Genomic DNA, 15,630 nt, shown 5'->3' on the forward strand with positions numbered 1-15,630 from the left:
TCGATTTAACCTTTTTTTAACCGACTTCAAAAAAGGAGGAGGTTCTCAATTCGACTGAATTTTTTTTTTTTTTTTTTTATTTCTGGAAATGTTTGCACTTTTTCTACTAGCAGTCTTTCTTTTTTTGTCTTCCTCTGATTTACGATCAAACAAGTTGTATGAGAAATTGTAACTCAGTGGAAAAAAAATTGAGACATTTTTTTCTCCTGCGGAATCGAAAGAGCTCATGATTCTAAGATTTCTAAGTAGAAAAAGTACAAAAATTCCCACATTTGGAAGAAAAAGTAAAACAGACAAGAAAATAAAAATATGCCCATACACCCATATTCTGGAAAACAGTTGACTTCCTACCAGTGGCGGCTGATGAAAATTTCTAGAAACCTACTTTAACATTAGGTACTTTACTAGTAATCAATTTTAGGCAAGCCGGTGGGAATGGACCAGGCACTGCTGCTTCCTACAGAAAATATATATTTTCAATGATTTGCTACCTAATAGGTGTTTTAATTCTATAGGTATCGGGTGTTCTTGTAACACAACCACAAAAAAAATTGACTGTACTGATTGTATTCAAACTGAAAAATCATTCGTCAACCGAACTGAAACAGTTATTGTCTTTTTCACGTAGTATTTTTCTAGAAAGCCCAAGGAAATGATAAAAATGAGGAAATATCCTACTAATCAATCAATACAGTAATAAATCACGTCGAAAAGTCAACCATCGATAACCCACAGTTTTTCTCACAGGCCCGGAGAATGAAATCTATCTTTTTTGACAAAAATACTCTCTGAACACATGCCAATAAAGATCAAAACAGGTGCCGTAAGCGAATGGCATTTCTGCGACGCGAAACGAAAACGAAACGCCGCAAAATATAGTCTGGTTTTGTCGCGCCAATACGCAAGAGCGATGGAGATAGACATCTGAGCATTTCGCATTTCTTTTTTTTTCCACTTTTATGAAGTGTGATATTTTTGGAAAAAAAATACGCTATTTCTACTCAGAATTACTAGCTTTTTCAATCCTAGTAGTTAAAAAAATTGTCCCATACGATTTTTTCTTATTTTGTTACCATTTTCCGTATATATTGTATGGGGTAACAAAAGAGGAAAGTAACAACAATGTATGGAAATTCTGGGACACTTTTTGTCTCCCAGTGAGATTGAAAGTACTCGTGATTCTGAGTACAATTGACCTAAAATTCCCTAAAAAATCAAAATTTTTTTATTGGCAAAAAAAAAAATGCTCATCTTCGAGCGTTTCGTTTCGTGAGCGTTTGTGCCATTCGGCTACGTACCCAGATGTATTAGTACGTATCCCGACGCTTACGATAATGTCGTGATCGTAGTAGCTATCTCTATCGCTCTTCCGTATTGGCGCGACAGAGACAGACTGCGTTTCGACCGGCGTCTAGCGTCAACGATTGCCATTTCGGCTTGGCTGGCTGGGCCGGACAAACAAATCTATCAACCCTAAAAAATATAATATAAAGACATAGGTACTAAAAGATCAAGAGATATTCCTGCTGAGGAAACAAAAGATACACGGTTATTTTGTACAGATATATGGATACGGACGGACTTCCAAAAATATATATACATATAATAAAATAGTACCTACTAGCTTTTTCCCGCGGCTTCGCTCGCGAAAGAGACTAAAAGTAGCCTATGTCACTCTCCATCCCTTCAACTATCTCAACTTGAAAAATCACGTCAATTCGTTGCTCCGTTTTGCCGTGAAAGAAGGACAAACAAACAGACACACACACTTTCCCATTTATGATAGTAGTATGGATAGGAGATTCACAGATTGAATGAGTTCCACGATAAGCTTAAGAAGGCTTGTGTTGTGGGTACTCAGAAAATGTTCTACTTAATATACATAAGTTTTTCTGTAAAAAAATCATTTTTGGCGCAAGTTTTTATCGCCGATTGTACCTTTCTGTCAACAGTCATCTACTGCTCTCCGAGACGTTTCTAAAAACTCCTTACTCGATAGGGATACGACGTTTCATGACAGAGTTCCTATGACCACCTTTCTGCTCCATCATCAGATCAGCTCCATGACACCATAATATTGCGTTGTCACGTGATTTACATATGTGTGAAAAATTTCAGCTCAATCGGAAACCGGGAAGTGGGTCAAAGTTAGCTTCTACGTTTAGAGTTAGACCCAAACTAATATACTAACAACTAACAAGGCAAGTTGAATAAAAGTTTTTAAAACATGGTCTCATTGGAAAATCAACGCTGGAAGTCACCAGTAACACGCTGAGATGAGGCCATTTCGTGGCACTTCATTCCTTTCTGTTTGTGTTGTTATGTGTGATTATTAGTCCTGAGTGTGCTCACGAATAAATTTTATTCCATTCTATTCTATTATAAATACCCACATTAAAATATCTGTGGTAATCTCACAAATCCCTTACCGGGATTCGAACCAAAAACCATCGGTTTAGGAGGCCCTGCCATCCGCTAGGCCAGACCGGTTGTCAAATAAAGTTGCGTATACATACTTTTGACGCTCTGACCGTGCACATATTTTTTATCTAGACTGTACTTATACAACCTTAAGCTAGGAACATACTACGCGGACGTCCGTCGTAAAACGACCGCGACCGCGACCTATCAGTGTGCACGGAACAAAACATCCAGAGAGCCAGATTTCGATCGGACGTCCGTGCGCTCAAGGCCACGTCCGCGTCCGTCGACCGATAGTTTGCACGGTTATGTGTATTTCCATTGTCCAGATTCCCGTCCGCGGTCGATTTACGACGGACGTCCGCGTAGTGTGTTCCTAGCTTTATGATTCTACCGACAATCCTTTTTCATAGAATATCGGAATAACGTCATAAAACAAAAACCGGCCAAGTGCGAGTCGGGCTCGCGCACAAAGGGTTCCGTAGCAGCAAATATAATAAACTTATTATGTCAATTTATACACCTGCCAAAATTACAGTTAAATCAACCTATCTCAAAAACTATAAGAGATACTTTGATCAAACCAAAAATCGTTGAAAGAGTTAATTAGCATGCATCACCTCTATTTTTTTTAGAATTTTATACCCCGTAGTTATAAAAATAGAGGGGGGGGACATACTTTTTACGACTTTGAGAGCTGATATCTCAAAAACCGTTCACTTTAAGAAAAATGTTTTTTAGAAAACTTTATATCATTTTAAAAGACCTTTCCATTGATACCCCACACGGGTATGTACATCGAAAAAAAATTTTCATCCCTCAGTTACATGTATGGGGGGCCCCACCCCCAATTCTTTTTTTTTACTATTTAGTGTCATAATTTTGTAGCGGTTCATACAACACATATTCTGATCAAATTTCATCACTGTAGTACTTATAGTTTCCGAGTAAATCGGCTGTGACAGACGGACAGACGGACAGACGGACAGACGGACAGACGGACATGACGAAACTATAAGGGTTCCGTTTTTGCCATTTTGGCTACGGAACCCTAAAAAGCGATCGTCGGATTTGGATAATAGGACCGATTTTTGATCGGTCACGTTCCCATTTTCCTTCACCGTAATAGAAAGGATCAGTGTCAAATAAAATAAGACTGTGTGCTAAGTAAAGAGAGCTTATATTAATTTTTTTCAAATTAAGTTCAGCCGCATACGCCGTTAGGAGAATCAGGCAACTGACTAATGTTGAGACAGCTCGCCCAGTGTATCATAGTTATTTTCACAGTGTAATGTCATACGGTATTCTGGTTTGGGGCAAAGCAGCTGACATACAGACTATCTTTGTATTACAAAAGAGAGCCATTCGTTCTATTTACAACTTAGGAACACGTGAATCAGTAAGAGAACTCTTCAAAGAAATTAATATCTTAACTGTAGCTTCCCAATACATTTATGATAGTATAATTTATGTAGTAAAGAATTTAGACTGTTTCACTAAGAATTCTGATATCCATAATTATAACACTAGAAACAAAAATAAGCTTGCCATAAAGAAGTTTCGTGTCCATAAAGTACAGAAGTCATTTGTTGGGCAATGCATTCATTTTTATAATAAGTTACCTGACACTGCTTTAAGATTACCCCTCCCAGCTCTTAAGAACTACTTAAAAAAATAAAATAAATAATAAATAATAATGTTAAAGGCTTATTACAGAGTCGAGGACTATTTGACAGACAAACATGCATGGCCCGAACCAGAAACTACAAAAAACGAATAGCAATTAAAATAATTGTATTATGTATAGAGGACACAGTTCAGATAAGAAAGCACATCAAATATTTTATATTTTATGTTGTGTAGGTAAATTACATATTTAATGATATTGAGATTCATATTATCTTTTTCTTCTGTGACAATTTGATATGTTTTCTCTGAAGAAGAACGACGTATTATTAGCAATAATATAATTTATTGAAATTAATTTCCATAGAGTACCTAGTCTGTTCATATTCTTTGATGAATACTTTTGCATGTTAAATTGTATCTTGTTATTTAATGCATGTTAGTTATAAGATGTAATGTTTTGAAAAGAAGTTGCCCGCCGAGTTTCTTGCCGGTCCCATAGTGGATACCCCCCTCCCAACTGAGGGGGGACTGAAATCTTCTCGAGGCTGAGGCGTAGGGTTAGAGCCGGCGTAGCTTTATTTGACGTTCATATGCGCATTGTAATATGCCTACTTGAAAAATAAATATTACATTTTCATTTTCTGTTTATCCTATAAGCCGGCCTAGCCAAAGTGACAATTGTTGACGATGCGTGGCGATCAAAACGCGCCACTACAGAGCGATAGCACATTATAATAAAGAGTACTATGGTACAGTATGGCCACTCCCGCTCCCTGCTGAAAGTATCGCCCCGGGCCCCGTAGCCGAATGGCATTTCTCCGACGCCAAACGAAAGCGATACGCCGCTGGCTCTGTCGCGCCAAATCGCAAGCGCGATAGAGATAGAGATAGATATCTTCGTTTCGTGAGCGTTTCGTGAGCGATTGTGCCATTCGGCTAGCCAGTAGCCACCCTGGTCCTCTCGGTCAAAGTTAACGCCTGTCAAAAACGCGAACAGTCGATCTGCCAAATCTCACTCATACAAGCATAGTACGCGTTCACCTACACGAGCTTAGAAAGTAGGATCGCCAGTGTCCGAGGTGTTGCGATAGGGAGAGCTATACCTTGTACTTTTGGCTGTTAAAAAAGTGTAAACAAACCGGAGCTGTCAAATTTGAGGGTTGTTTATTAGGTAACGTTTGGTTCCTGAATTTTTTTCTCTATTTAAAAATAAATTTAGCTCACTACTATTTTCCATTTCATTCCACTAACATATAATTTTGTTTAATTTGACGAAACATAATACACCTTCATGAATACAAACATGTCGTCATTACATTTAATTAATATTATTATTTTCTTCAGGGAATCATCAACCAAAAAGTACTCAATTTTGCAGAGGTTTAAAACTCATGGTTGCATTTTAATCTGGGTGTAACACTACTAAAATAGAAAGGTATTTTCCAATGCTTGTTATCAATCATCATCATTATCTGTTCCAAATTTGATATTTGTGTTTTCGGGCATCCGTTTCTCCATATGAGATGATGATTGTTATATTTATGTATTTTTTATACTAGATGGTAGTTTAGTTGATTCAGTAATATTTATAGGTACCACTACCTGCCACACTAAATTTTGATGAAAGACAGAAAAATATAAAAAAGCAATAGAAATAAAATTAAGATTATCTGTGCATAAAATAATAAAAAAATATGAAATAAATAAATAAAATAAAAATATTTCGTTCTAGTTATTCTATGTGTTTAATGGTGAAAACATATGTATATTTTTAAGTAAAACGCAATACTTTATATATACGTTATTTTATTCTGATGAGGACGATGACGACGACGAGGATGAAGGCGAAGATGATTCTGTCACATTTATTGTGTTTGGTGACGAGATTAAGTGAGATTCGTCCTTGTGGTAATAGATATAGGGCAGTTGTTGTATGTCATATGTTTGGAAAGGGTAGAAGATGATGGAATAAGGGAGGTTTCTTTTTTTATTACCGTCCGTCCGTCCGCGGATAATCTCAGTAACCGTAAGCACTAGAAAGCTGAAATTTGGTACCAATACGTATATCAATCACGCCAACAAAGTGCAAAAATAAAAAATGGAAAAAAATGTTTTATTAGGGTACCCCCCTACATGTAAAGTGGGGGCTGATATTTTTTTCATTCCAACCCCAACGTGTGATATATTGTTGGATAGGTATTTAAAAATGAATAAGGGTTTACTAAGACCGTTTTTTGATAATATTAATATTTTCGGAAATAATCGCTCCTAAAGGAAAAAAAAGTGCGTCCCCCCCCTCTAACTTTTGAACCATATGTTTAAAAAATATGAAAAAAATCACAAAAGTAGAACTTTATAAATACTTTCTAGGAAAATTATTTTGAACTTGATAGGTTCAGTAGTTTTTGAGAAAAATACGAAAAACTACGGAACCCTACACTGAGCGTGGCCCGACACGCTCTTGGCCGGTTTTTTTAATAAAATGAGACCGGTTTGGATTTATATTCTGGTATAGTAAACCAATTGGAACCCTAGGCCACTCTACAACTATGTCAAAATGACAAACAGTAAGATATTTCTTACAATATGAATTATAACGTCACTATGACATAGTTCTACAGTGGCCTAGGGTTCCAATTGGTTGACTGTACCTAGTTTTATTTTATAAAGCGTGTGCCAAAAATAATTTATGAAACGTGCAAAATATTGCATGAATTTTTACAGAGGAAATTTTAGAAATTAAGGTGAGTACGTCAAGAGTTATGAAACCTAAATTAAAACTCAATTCCGGGTACTAGTTCAACCAAACTTGCTGTTGTAAAAACATTTTTACTTACAAAATTTTATTGTATACGACACATGCTCGGCGTGTTTTTTTTTTTTTAACTAGGTTAAAACCGATTTCATACGAACGTGTTTTAAAATGCTACACATTTATTATCAGACTTAATATTATAAATGGGATAGTGTGTGTGTCTCTTTGTTTGACACGGCAAAATGGAGCTACGAATTGACGTGATTTTTTAAGTGGAGATAGTTGAAGAGATGGAGAGTGACATAGGCTACTTTGTCACAGACAGACAAACAAACAGACACACACACTTTCCCATTTATAATATTAGTATGGATTGATCGTGATTACCTTTTTGATTTAGGTATGCCAAGATCCCGATATTTCGACGCATGCGCGGATCCAGGGGGGGGGTCATGGGGGTGGAGCCAAATAGACCACGTTGGTCATACAACCCTCCCTGGGGCCTGGGCCTTTATACCTCGACCATACCACGTGACCCCCCCTGGGGCCTGGGCCTTTATACCACGTGACCCCCCCCTGGGCACGAAGCTGGATCCGCGTTTGTTTCGACACAGTACTACCATATACAGCGCGTAAACGTAATAAGGGCGATAAATGAAACCAGGCGTATAATTCAATATTGTTATCATTAATTAAGAGGTGTTTTTGACTTACTCAAATCTCAGCAGCAATGTACTGTAAACGTGGTTGCGATGGCAATCAATGACAACTGTCAACGAGCGTTTAACGGGAGTGTGTTTGCATTACGTTGCGGGCCGAATTAATTTGTATGGATAAAAAAAATACTTCAATTTTAAGTAAAAGTTATCTAATTACATTTTATACGTCCTATACTCACCACCGTTAAGAGGTTCGCCCGTATTAGGTTTACACTCTGTATAACCGGTGAACACACTATTTAATAATGCAAACATTGTAAAACATGGAAAAAATGGACCAGTTACATTGGCCAGTCGAGATTTGCCCCACTGTACCTTACGTCTGTATGTATCTTGTTCTAAGGAATTATAGTCGCGAGTACATAAGTAGCTATAGACCGTCAACCAAATCTTGTCACTAGAAAAAGGCGGCAAATTTGAAAAATCGCGGGCTAGCAACACTAGTTTTGAAAAACGGTGGAAGTTCGCGTGTCATTTGTATCTTATCTGTGGAAATCTCCGTCCTACCAAAAAGAGAAATAACTAGCACATATCCGTCCCTTTTTAATACATTATCTAATTTGTAAGGAAGGAGCGAGCCCCTTGAAAAAAAAATATCTGTGGCTGTTCGACGTACATTGCTGGTTTTTGTACGTTTCATAGGGATACCATACTTTAGTTTGATGTACATTGCTACTGCCAAAATTTGGTTGACAGGCTATATAAAATATTTATTTAATAATTTCATTACCTAAATTATTAATCAATTTATGATAGACGTTGTGTTTTAAAAACCTACCCTCATAAGCTTTAGGTACTTACCGACTCAAAATATCAAGTTTCAATTTAAACCAATAAAATTTCGAACAAGAATAAACCAAAAATCCTTTATAATATAAATCTCAGGTAATATTGACGTAAAACTTAGGGTAAATTAACGACCCGGGGGAAATTAGGGCTCCAACCCCGGCGGGGGATAAGTGGGTATGGACATTGCCAAAGCCAGGTTTAAACGTTCGTAATATACGAGTAATATCGGGTATTACAAGCTTAAATAGAAATTATTTAATAAGTATGATGAAAAAGACCGTTTTCACTGAGAGAAAAAACAACCAGTTTTCATGTTCGTTCAACAAGTTTTTTGGTTAAAATAGCGCCGTGCTCTTTGGTTTAAGCAACGAGTTAGATTATGTTAAGTGTAACTAGTACATTACACAAGTTACTCGTCATTCGAACAATAGTTATATTTTAATCAAGAAGTCGATTTTATAACAGCAACATGACACATAAGTATTGTTTTAAACATATGTTTGGCTGATTCAATCAAATATCTTTTAACAAGTTTGACCTTGTTGTTCGAACAAATTCGACTTGTATCATGAATGTTGTGATTTATTTCATTCACTAAAATACTTTTGTTTCAAACGGATAAAATCCGCAACAAGCCGAACTTGTTAAATTCACAACGCAAATTTTTCTTAGTGTTAAAATATTGGCATTTGCCACGGCTCATGGGAGCCTGGGGTCCAGTTTGACAATGAAATTTACAAATACGTAGTTTGAATTTATTAAATCCACTCTACTCTACTCATAATGTTGTGTTCCTGCCAGTGAGTAAGGCTGCCAGAGCTCAACGAGGGTGCGGTGTGCTGGGGACGGAAGGACCTACGGAACTAATTTGTTCCGTCTATTGTCCTTTGAGTCGTCGGCAACCCAAAACCTCCTTAGAACTTGAACACTCTTTTTTTCTGTTTACTTAACACAGCAACAGGGAGTGTACAAGTTTCTAATGGGTTGGCAAGCGCACGTGACACTCCTCGAGTCGCAGGTGTCCATAGGTGACGGTTACCGCTTTTCATCAGACGGACCGAATGCTTTTTTGCCATCGACATAGTATAAAAAAAAAACTAAAATAAGAGTGTTTTTACTACGCGCGCGCATAACTGTCAATGTCACTGTGCAAGAGTGACAATAATTTAATTATACGCGGCCGATAGAGATAGCAATAGGCGGGTCAATGTAAGAAAATCCTTGCGGATCTTTAAAATTAAAATAAATGATCTTAAAGACGTATATTAACATTTTAACCTTTATAAAGATAAATGGTAGTTTGGATTCCAACATTTCCAACCTTGAAGAAACAGGACGGTCTTTAGTACACGGAAGTAAAGAATAGAATCGCTCTGATCGGAATTTCAATAAAAACAAAGAGATTGTCTGTATAAAAGGCAACCTTCAAATCAAGAGTGAACAGGCATCTTCTGGGCGAGCTCACTCCATCGTAGGCCACGTCTTTGCCTTTGGCTAGTCTGTGGTCAAGAGTAAGCCCATTTATATAAAAAAAACCGGCCAAGAGCGTGTCGGGCCACGCTCAGTGTAGGGTTCCGTATTTTTCTCAAAAACTACTGAACCTATCAAGTTCAAAACAATTTTCCTAGAAAGTCTTTATAAAGTTCTACTTTTGTGCTTTTTTTCATAATTTTTAAACATATGGTTCAAAAGTTAGAGGGGGGGGGGCACTTTTTTTTCCTTTAGGAGCGATTATTTCCGAAAATATTAATATTATCAAAAAACGATCTTAGTAAACCCTTATTCATTTTTAACTACCTATCCAACAACATATCACACGTTGGGGTTGGAATGAAAAAAAAAATCAGCCCCCACTTTACATGTAGGGGGGTACCCTAATAAAACATTTTTTTCCATTTTTTATTTTTGCACTTTGTTGGCGTGATTGATATACATATTGGTGCCAAATTTCAGCTTTCTAGTGCTAACGGTTACTGAGATTATCCGCGGACGGACGGACGGACGGACGGACAGACAGACATGGCGAAACAATAAGGGTTCCTAGTTGACTACGGAACCCTAAAAAAGACAGGTTTATTCTTGCAGAATTTCACAAATTATTTGAAGTTAAAAATATATGTTAAAGATTCGTAGGTAAAAAGCTCTTTTTTTACAATATTTGAGTGTAAACGTGAGTTTTCTTAATACCGTAAAAAAAGTAATTCGTGAATTAACTTTAAGACGCTACGGGAGCGAAAATACTAAAATGGAAAGGAGTCCCCTTTTCAATTTGGGAATTTCAGTTAAATATGCTAGTGTTATTAACTTGATTTATCGAATAAAAATTGTCCATTAAGAACAACTCAGTTAAAAGATATTGCGAAAAAATCTTTTAAATCGAGGTTCCGCTCTCGACTGTTTCCTCCTTCAAAACTTATTTAAACGGAACGCAATTTGAGAATCTGAATAACAATGAAATAATCTGTGTCGGACTGTTTAGTTTTTTTGGCTAATTGTTACCGATCTTGAGTATCACACCTTTTTTTAGCCATATTGAAAAAGGCCTCTAGCGTCTTTTAAGATAAAAATAGCAAAAAAATCAAAACGGTCCGACACAGATAAAAATAATAATAATCTGTGTTAAAAAAATCAGAAAATAGTCGAGAGCGTTTGTACGGAGAATTGACCTGTATAGTATCGTCTTGACATGATACCTACCTACTGTAGATTTTCGGAAGCGATTATCACATTTTAGCACATCAAACTTTCGTGAGACATATTCAAATATTTTTTCTACTCCCGTACTGTTATTCGTGAGTTACAAGGTCGTGCATAGAACTTTAAAACCCTACATAAAAGATGTCAGGACAAGTCTATCTAGTCTATACCCTGGAAACATTTAGTAGCAGCAGCGCCGGCCCGTGCACTCGATCAGGGTAGAGCGAGTTTGAGTTTCGGCGCCCTTGGCAAGAAGTCTTACTGTCTTACGATGCAGATAAAAATACCGCGAGCGCAGCGAGCGAAATTTTTTTCATAGTAATGTCGTAGTTTGAAGATTAACGCAATACAGAATTTATGGATTTCATTATACAGAGTACGAAAGGGACAAGAGTTGAACTTTCTCAGTCGCAGACTTGAAATGAAAACGCGAGCGCTGCTAGCGCGGTATTTTCCCTAAGTAACTAAAAGAGAACTGATAGAAATAGTAAGCGCGAGCGAAGCGAGCGATTTTTTTTCCTGTTGACGCAATTCTCAACCCGCTAGCGGGGAAGCAGCGAGCGTTCAAGCTTTGATCAACTGCAGAACTGCGGTCTTTGGCATATTTTGGGTTATTTTGACTTCACTGGGCGCCTATTTTCCCGACTTTTAGGCCTTATATTTCGCCACCACTATTATTTTTATAATACTAAGAATTAGAAGACATTAACTGCGAACTCGATCGTCACCGTCCCACCCATTTCGGTATTTTGCCACTAAATGCCCTTCGGGATCTTAGTCCTTTGAAGTTCGCTCATCATCTCCTGTGACTCACAAAATTGCGCCTCTCTGAGACGTTTTGCGGCTTTGGCTTTATGAGGAACTCCGCTTAGGACTATCGGATAGACTCATATTTTTGCATTTGGATAACGACGTAACTTTGTCGTTGGGCCGCACAACAATGTGGTTCGTCAAGGGCTAGAATCCTCCTTTCACGGCGCCCTTATGAATGTTGGTATATGTTGGCAATGCGGTACAACTTTCCACTTAAGAGGATACGGTAGCGAAAATGCTAAAGTGGAAAGGAGCCCCCCTTTCAACTTGGGAATTTTAGTTAAATATACAAGTGTTATTAACTAGATTTATCGAAAAAAAATTGTCCATTAAGAACAACTCAGTCAAAAGATATTTCAAAAAAATCTTTAAAATCGAGGTTCCGCTCTCGACTCTTTCCTCCTTCAAAACTTAATCAATCGGAACGAAATTTGAGAATCTGAATAACAATGAAATAATCTATGTCGGATCGTTTAGTTTTTTTGGTTAATTGTTACCAATCTTGAGTATCACACCTTTTTTTTGCGCCACAATGAAAAAGGCCGTTTTTGGAAATTTTTGATTGGCTCTAGAATCTTTAAAAAGCAGAATATTAAAAAAATCTAAACGGTCCGACACAGATAAAAATAATAACAATCTTTGTTGAAAAAATCATTGCTCTATCTTCAAAAACCAGCTAGGAAATAGTCGAGAGCGTTTGTATGGAGAATTAACCCCTACCGTATCGTCTTAATCTGAATTACAAATCTAGATTTTCAATAGCTGGATTAATTCCCGACTCCTCTCGCCATTTTGTGATATGTGCGCGCCCACGCCATGTATAATTTTTTTAATTCTCGATTTTGGCGCCCCTTTACCATGTGGCGCCTAGAGCGGCCGCTCCACTCGCTCTACCCTTAATCCGGCCCTGAGTAGCAGTAGCACGATATAGCTGTTACAGTTCAGTAAATACATTGCTACCAACTTAACAAACCAATTCGCAGAGTCGAGACTCCTTCGTTTTCTGCTGCGTTCATTGGCGACGCGTCGAATCGCATTCAAATGTATGAGAACTCGATTCAACTCGGCTCGATTCGTCTTAGTGGCCAGGCTTCAAAGAACCATACCATAGACAGTTTTATTTTCATGTTTGCACTCAAACTGCATATTCAAAATGGTAGGCGGTCCACCTAGATAACTAAGATGACTGAAAGTAGGTATTTGTTGAATTTATAATTTTCTTTCAAAATAAGTGCTTGGTCGTAGAAAAAGTATTGTATGCAACGGTGTTTAACTGAGTCAAAAAATGCTCGTGGCGTCTTTATTAACAATTTTCGGCTTCGCCTCAAATTGTTACCCACGCCACTCACCTTTTTTGACCTCTTTTAATCACCAGTTGCATAAAATACTATAAGTATACGGATGTATAATATATCACAATTGGCGACCTGTTTCGAGTCACTTACCATCAGGTAACATGATCGTGGTCAAACGTCTACCACCAATTCAAAAAAAGATAAAAATGGAGACCAGAGATCAGGGCATGAGTGCTTGCGGCGGATTGATTCACTCACTCGTCGCTTGACTCGATCGGAAACATGTCGCCAATCGCGATATATTAACTTGAGTACATCCGTAAGGTACAGTGGGAAAAATCTCGACTGGGGGGCAATTTTAACTGGTCCATTTTTAGGGTTCCGTAGTCAACTAGGTCCGTCCGTCCGTCCGCGGATAATCTCAGTAACCGTTAGCACTAGAAAGCTGAAAGTTGGTACCAATATGTATATCAATCACGCCAACAAAGTGCAAAAATAAAAAATGGAAAAAAATGTTTTATTAGGGTACCCCCCCCTACATGTAAAGTGGGGGCTGATATTTTTTTTCATTCCAACCCCAACGTGTGGTATATTGTTGAATAGGTATTTAAAAATGAATAAGGGTATAATAAGGTCGTTTTTTGATAATATTTATATTTTCGGAAATAATCGCTCCTAAAGGAAAAAAAAGTGCGTCCCCCCCTCTAACTCTTGAACCATATGTTTAAAAAATATGAAAAAAATCACAAAAGTAGAACTTCATAAAGAATTTCTAGGAAAATTGTTTTGAACTTGATAGGTTCAGTAGTTTTTGAGAAAAATACGGAAAACTACGGAACCCTACACTGAGCGTGGCCCGACACGCTCTTGGCCGGTTTTTCCATTACACACACTATGATGTTGAGTTCTACATGTATCCACTGAACACGCCTACCATAACCGGTGGACAGTATTTAATAATGCAAACAATGCAAACCATGGAAAAAATGGACCAGTTACATTCGCCCCCCAGTCGAGATTTGCCCCGCTGTACCTTTTATTTATATTGTAACTTTTGAGCAAAATTTTGTTACATATTTTGTGACGCATTTTATTGTTTTTTCTTACCGTGCGAGAACTAAGTTGTCTTAAGGGCATTTTCAGGATTTGGAACACCCCAATTAGCGCAAGTCAAAAATTAACTTGCTGTCACTTTTGTGACGACAATAAAATTAATCATAAAATCTGTCTAAAAATTTAGTTTTTGCACATACTGAATGTAGATTATCGCTTAAAGTTTATTTGATTAACACAAAAACCATATTTTTATAGAAATTTTATGTTTATTATCGTCACAAAACTGACAGTGAGTTATTTTTTGTTAACAACTTATGGTAGTTAATTGGGGGGTCCCAAATTCTGAAAATGCTCTTAAATCTGAATGTGAGTCAATAGTAACAGGAAAATACAATAAATATACCGGTTGGAAGTTACTGGAATTCAACAAACGGTACATAAACATACAGCCTTGATTTTGTTGTAAACTAATTTCCTGATCCCCGTCAACCCATTTCATCAGTTGAAATGTGAATATTATTACATACTATACATATTATATACTAGCGTCCCGCCCAGGCCCCGTAGCCGAATGGCATTTCTCCGACGCCAAACGAAAACGAAACGCCGCGCCAGTTAGTCGAGCTCTGTCGCGCCAATATGCAAGAGCGATAGAGATAGATATCTACTAGCGTTTCGTTTCGTGAGCGGTTCGTGAGCGTTTGTGCCATTCGGCTACGCACCCTAGCTATGCGCGGGGATTAAATTGCGAAAATGGCGCTAGTAAGTTTTGCGTAAAAGATGGATTCATGCCATCCTGACTTTTTTGTAGATATAATGCAATTCCATCATGTACAATTACCGCAACGTCTTATTTCTATGAAAAATATATCGGGTTATACCTCTAACCCCTCGATATAGAGGTACAATTCCACTGGAAGCATATTATTTTGTTTTATCTCAATCGGTATGGGCAGCGCATTCGATTAAAATTCTTGAGCAGCGCCATTTTTTACGCTCGACGCAAAAACGACGGAAATCGGTCCACTATGTCGAGGGACTTTAAATGTGTGGTTAGGTTATTAGTGTTATTACAAACTTAGTTAATAACAATAAATATCTTTCAACCAATCTATCAAACCTTCACGAATTTCATACCTAAACCTTAGGTAACGCGATATAATAACGTGAGTACATATTCATTAGGGTGGAGCGAAAAAACACTTTTCTGGGTGCGTAGCCGAATGGCACAAACGCTCACGAAACGCTCACGAAACGAAACGCTAGTAGATATCTATCCCTATCGCTCTTGCGTATTGGCGCGACAAAGCCGGACTACGTTTCGTTTTCGTTTGGCGTCGGAGAAATGCCATTCGGCTACGGGGCCTGGAATTAGCAAACCTAATAGTTATCAATCAATGCCCCTTAGTCTATGAAGCCTTTGTGCAAATTTTCGGATTTTTAAATCAACATCTTT

The 15,630-nt window shown here is 37.6% G+C and overlaps 1 protein-coding gene across 1 annotated transcript in view; it reads right to left on the reverse strand.

The window, feature by feature from the left end:
• LOC125240517 (adenylate cyclase type 6-like) overlaps positions 1–15,630 on the reverse strand; it is a 406,177-nt gene that overhangs the window by 164,730 nt on the left and 225,817 nt on the right. The gene's annotated exons all lie outside the window — the stretch shown is intronic.

This window comes from Leguminivora glycinivorella, chromosome Z (assembly GCF_023078275.1).
Source record: "Leguminivora glycinivorella isolate SPB_JAAS2020 chromosome Z, LegGlyc_1.1, whole genome shotgun sequence".
Classification (NCBI taxonomy): Eukaryota; Metazoa; Arthropoda; class Insecta; order Lepidoptera; family Tortricidae; genus Leguminivora; species Leguminivora glycinivorella.